The sequence below is a fragment of the Cynocephalus volans genome, chromosome 6 (assembly GCF_027409185.1).
Source record: "Cynocephalus volans isolate mCynVol1 chromosome 6, mCynVol1.pri, whole genome shotgun sequence".
Taxonomy (NCBI): domain Eukaryota; kingdom Metazoa; phylum Chordata; class Mammalia; order Dermoptera; family Cynocephalidae; genus Cynocephalus; species Cynocephalus volans.
The window spans coordinates 142,928,256-142,934,290 of NC_084465.1; the positions used below are offsets into that span (position 1 = coordinate 142,928,256).

The following is a 6,035-nucleotide window of genomic DNA, read 5'->3' on the forward strand; positions in this document are numbered from 1 at the left end:
AATAAATAAATGAATAAAAATGTGTCCCTTCTGGGCCCTCTCAAGTTGTAGTCACCCCCTTCTGAGTGACACCCACATTCTGACCAATGCCATGTACAGCAAGACAGCAGCTGCCTCTTAGTTGTTCTTGTTTTTATTTCTTTTCTTTTATTTATTTTGGCAGCTGGCTGGTATGGGAATCCAAACCCTTGACCTTGGTGTTATAACGTGGTGCTCTAACTGACTGAGCTAACCAGCCAGCCCCTTGTGTGTATTTTTAATGACATACACTTTAGTTTTCGACAGAGAGCAATGAGTGGAGAAAGGGATGTGTGTTGTTTCTAAAGCTCTGAGACGGGGCTGGTTGGTTAGCTCATGTGATTGCAGCATGGTGCTGATAACACCAAGGTCAAGGGTTCAGATCCCTGTACCTGCCAGCCTCCAAAAAAAATAATAATAATAAAAAAATAAAGCCCTGAAATATTCCAAGGTAGGTGGAATATATGTGTATGGGTTAAAACAGAGGTGGTTTTTCATTCCTGGGACTTGAAATGTGCTAATCCCAGTGGAATTACTGGATACTAAATGAGAGAGTTTTAAAATTTCATCAGAGTAAAATGGGAAGATGTTTCCGTTTTTCACTTTTTATGGGGCAGTTGTACCTTAATCTGCTTTTAGGAGCAGCTGTTGTAACAGATGTTCGTTTTAGATGGTATCTTTTCTTTTCTCTTTAGTATACCTAGCAAAATCCTTTTCATGAAGAGATGTTTATGAAAGCCCGGAACTTTTTTCTAATGCAAATAAGCCACCATTTGTATAGCACCTTTAGATTGTCACCCACACTGACTAAGCAACTTCCAAGGTCACAGTCCTCAATTACATCGTATGGAGGGTTTCCCATGAAGCCAAAGCCCAGTGCTCGCCTGAGGAAACTTTCAGTGCGCTAATCTCTGTCCACTGGCAGGATTCCAGCTATGGGGAGGTCATTTGTCAGTGAAATGGGGTGAGGAGAAGTAGAAAAGTTGCCCCCAAACTGGGAGTATTTAGACTCAGAACCAGGGGCATAGGATTTTTATTTTTCTTATTTATCCTTGCTGCTAGATATTTAGCCCTGACCACATAGATGATCATTAAAACCAGAAGGAAACCACAAACATGCTGGTGAACCCTGCTCCCATTTGGTACAGGGACAAAACCCATAAATCAGAAAAAAAAAAAAATTTTTATAGTGTATCATATAGATATGTGTAACATTTGTAAAATTCATGTTTCTATACATAAAGAGAAAGAGATGTATAGGCTGAAATTTTTTTTCAAATCACTAACCTAAAAGCTCAACCTGAAATGTACTGGGACACCCTCCAAAGAGGTTCCTCTTGCTAGTCTCTGTTCTCCATTTATCTATGATCTGAAAGGGGAAATTCTTTGCTAAAGCATGAACTCTTGGGTCACAACTTACCCAACTGTCACTGTTGTAGAAATCGTCACACTTCCACTGTGTACCTGGTAAATCCATAAGAAGACATGCCATGTGTGAACCCTGAAGTATAAGGAATCCTGGCTGAGGTAATTTACAAGGACACGATTTAATTCCATAGTTTGGTTGGTCAAGGCTCAATAAGAATCTTCTCCAAGACATCCTCTCCAGCATTGTCCTCACAAGTCCCTGAGACTTTCCCTTGTCCTAATTATTATTATTTTTAATTTATTTTAATAACTAATTCATACACATGATTTTAAAAATCAAAGAGTATTAAAACATATTCCTATTACCTCATCTGCCAGCTTTAATACCTTTTGACCCTCCATTTGAAAAATGAGGAAAATTGACATATTTACTCTCACTTCTATCCTCTCTTCCCTGCCACTTCCCAACTCTTGTTAGCAATATTGATATTTTGGGGTTTTTTTTAATTTTGTTTTTGGCAGCTGGCTGGTAAAGGGATCCAAACCCAATATTGTTATTTTTAAATCGTCATTGTTCATAAAATTCAAGTTCTTAAATCATAATTCTGACAGATGGCTTAGTTTTAGTTTTAGTACTAAATGGCAGCCTCCAAAGCAGCCTTCTGCCCCAGCCCGTTCCTTCTTTCCTTTTTTTTTTTTTTTTTGAGGGAGGGTTTTCTGGTAAAGACTGGAAAATCTGCTAGACAAATTCAAAAAGAGCTGTAACACTAGATTTTTCAATTTTCTCTTGGGTGACTGAGGTTTGCTCCTCATATATATATATATATATATATATAATTGTTATATATTATTTACTATTTAAATGTACTTCTTTATAGTCTTCCAATATTTCTTCAAAAGGGCTCACAGGAAGTATTTTTCTGAGCACTTAAACTTGAAAATCCTTTGCCTTTATACTCGGATGACAGTATTGAGTACAAAATTCTTAAGTTATACTTTACATTTCTGAAGACTTTGTACCTATTATCCACTGCCTTCTAATATGGATCATTTTCCTCTTATGACTTGATCTGTATCCATTTTTTTCTGTCTGTATTTCAATGCATGGATTCAAGTTTTTTCTTTCAGCAAAGCTTCTTGAATTATCTTTCAGTGTAATTATACCTTTTCTTCTTCTAATTCCTTGGTTTGGGGTACTGGCCAGTTAGCTCACTTGGTTAGAGTGTAGTGCTGATAACACTAAGCACCAAGGTCAAGGGTTCAGACCCCCCCATACCAGCCAGTTCCCAAAAAACCAAAACAAAACAAACCAGTCGATTACTTGGTTTTTTCCAGAGATACCCATTATTTAGAAGTTGGATCTCCTTTGTTTTCCTCTTCTATAAGTTTTTATCTAATTATTTTTCACTATTTTCCCTCAGTTCATTTTACTCAGCTTCCTTAACTGTGCACTCCACAATGCAGGTTGTACTTTCAGCATTGTCTCTTCTGCTGTATTCTGCTTCCAATGTTGTCTCATTTTTAAGACAGCTTTCCTTACATGCCTTTGAGCCTCTCCTCACAGCCCTGATTTGCCAGCCTGACCATTGTCCTAAGATCTGTTCACACACACCTTAATTATGGACCCAATCTTTCATTCAGTTTTCCCTAGGCTGAGTTTCCTTTATTGTCACAAGATCCTGGGTTCCCTAAGCCCCTTTCTTGCATTCTTTTCTCTTTTGTATTTGCTCACATAACCTTTTGGCTGACTGATCTAACAGCAATTAAACCCCTCATAATTTCTCCCTCTTCCCTGCCTCCTGGGCCGTCTATTTACTTTCTCAGTGCAGAGGATTCAGCTTCTAAAAAATGTCACCAGTCTACATTTCTTCAACCCATCACTGATTAATACAGTCTGTTCTTTTAAACCATTTCCACCTAGTTATGCATCATAACTATCATCCAAGAAAAGAGAACAAGCACCCTTGGGAATTCCAAGCTGCCATCTTGAGGGAGCTGACCTCATGCATGCAATTTTTTTCATGCAGCACTTAATCTTAAAAAATAAGGCAATATTTTTATTTAACTCCATAATATCTATGTTTCTTTTAAACATGTTTGAAGTATTTTAAATTACTTGGCTATTAAATTAACTTAAGTCCTCCACTCTACCTCAAAACTTTGAGTAAAATTGAAAACTCAAAGAGGTAAGTCATAATAATTATGAGGTGTCAAGTACTTTTGAGCCTGCCTTTGGGGATCTTCAAGGCGATGAGGATCACAGCCATGAATAAATTGCATGTTAAAAAAAGGCCCCTCATTTGCATCTTTGAATCACTGGCACAGCACCAGGTGCACACTTGGCATTTGGTAATTGTGGAATTGTCTGGAATTGTTGCAAGCTCCCTTCTTTGCTGTATTCAATAGGCTACTGCCTATTTCAGCTTATTCTTGGTGATCTCCTAACTAAAATGGAATTGTTCTTTGTACTGAAAGAAAGATGGAGGTTGGGCCTTAAGGAATCAAGTATAACCTATGTTTAAACTTTGATTGTCAGGAATCAGCTACTGAAATCAGCATTTTCTGGTCATTCCTTCCAACGGCAAGGAGATTAGACAATTTTCTTGAGCCTCATGTCCATGGGCTTGTTGTGTGACCAGAAAAGACTTCATTTTCCTCACCTGTAATATGGGGATGATAATAGTACCTATCCCATCAGGTCATTGAGAGGAGTAAATGATGCCATCCATGAAAATGCTTAACATCTAACCTGATAGAAAGTATGCACTCATTAAATGATGGCTGTTGTTACTATTAAGTGGTTGGCTGAAGTGGTAAAGAGATCATAGGATGGATTCAAACTGTTTTGTTTAAAAATACCTTGAAAATGTGACCCAGAGCCTAGGGAGCAGCTCTAGACAATAATTAATTGCCTTGGTGTAAAACTCCATAATTCTCATGATTAACGTAATAATTTAAAGTATTTTCTCATCCCCCCTCCTCCCCCGTACACACATGTGCACACACTCTCACTCATGTAAGGGAGAAAAAGCAACACCTTTTCCTCACCCATGGCAAGAGTCATGGCTGACACCCCTGCAACAAAAGACAGATTAACAAGAGCAAAGCATAACAAATCTATTGAACCAAAGTTTTACGTGACATGGGATCCTTCAGAAATGAAGACCCAAAGACCCAGGGAAAACTGTTTTTATTCTTAGGTTCAGTAAAGAAAGGACAGTGATATAGAAATATCCTTGGATAGAAAAGGTGTGATCTAATTGTAATAAACTGGGGGGAACTTAGCAAGGCCTGTTTGTTCAGATTCTTCTTGGCCTGTCTGTGTAGCATTCCTTTCCTCCAGGTATAGGGCAGGACACCTGTCACCTGAGAGTCTTATGACCTACTTTCAGGAGAGGTAGTCAGAGAATTCCAGTCTCCCGTGGAAAGGTGGAAGAAAGTCAGAGAGTGACCTCCAAGGTGCCATATTTTGGGGTAGCATGTTCTGACCTCCAACACACAGAAAAAGTAAACTAGCAAGTGGTGGGGGGGTTGTTGAAGGGGATTTTGTGTATGGGTCCCATGAAGTACTGATTTCTCCTTCTTACTTCTAAAGGCTGAACTTCCCTGAACAGCTTAGTGTGTTTGGGGAGGTGAACTGGGACCTTCCTAGGCTCCGGTCCTACCTCATGGTAGAATGGTAAGCAGCCTTGACCTCCCGCTGGGCTCTAGAAGTTAGCTTTAGGGCTTTCCCACAGCAGGATTGCCCTGGTTGACAAATCCAAAGAGTTCAGAAGTTTCTCCTACCCACAGATGCCTTCATATGTCCTGGGAGAACTCAGTGTTATCTAGGAATTCCAGAATTAGAACGAGCCATTAAGGATATCATGTTTAAGGGTAGGCAGGCTGCTGGCCAGTTATTTTCTTAACACCTTTCCATCCTTTGGCACCTACTTCAGAAAATGCCAGCCAAGACTTTCCAATTAGCTACCAAATAGATAGAATCTATAAGATGACAATTTATAGTCTATATCAGTTAAGTGCTTTCATGAACAGATGATTTCATGGAGAGAAAAGGAAGACAAGGACATTGGTTTGTCATGATGTCCTTTAAAAAAGTTATCAGGAAGAGTTGGCTGGTTAGCTCAGTTGGAGTGTGGCAAAAGTTATCAGGCTCCTTGTACCTAAGTCTTCTTTTTTTATAACACAGTTTTACTCTGTTTAATGTGATTTAAAGACTCACATCTTTACCCTGTTAATCTAGTCAGGAGGAAGAAACATTTCATGGGCAGAATAAGAATGTTCTGCAATCAGGAGAGCTATTTATGGTTTTGAAATTCCTGCAAAAGAAAGTCAGATGAGGATCAAGGATGGAGGCAATGAAATTGTGGGGGAGGAAGGCTATCTATTCCTAACCCACTGCTGGGTTCATGGCTGAGGCCCGTATAACAAAAGACAGATTAACAGGAGAAAAGCATACCTATTTACTTATACAAGTTGTACATGATGCAAGAGCCTCTGGAAATGAAGACCCAAAGAACCAGGCAAACATATAATTTTATGCTTAAGTCTGATGAAGAGTGGATAGTTGTAGGGAATTATGATTAGAGAACAAAAGGTGTGATCTAATGGTGATAAACTGGGGGGAACTTGGCAAGGCCTGTTTGTTC

At 39.0% G+C, this 6,035-nt stretch overlaps 1 non-coding gene across 1 annotated transcript; it reads right to left on the minus strand.

Annotated features, from left to right (window-relative positions):
- Positions 1 to 2,094: 2,094 nt before the first annotated feature.
- LOC134381382 (U7 small nuclear RNA) lies at positions 2,095 to 2,156 on the minus strand. The gene has a single exon (XR_010023977.1). It is a non-coding gene; the product is annotated as a U7 small nuclear RNA (small nuclear RNA).
- Positions 2,157 to 6,035: the final 3,879 nt, after the last annotated feature.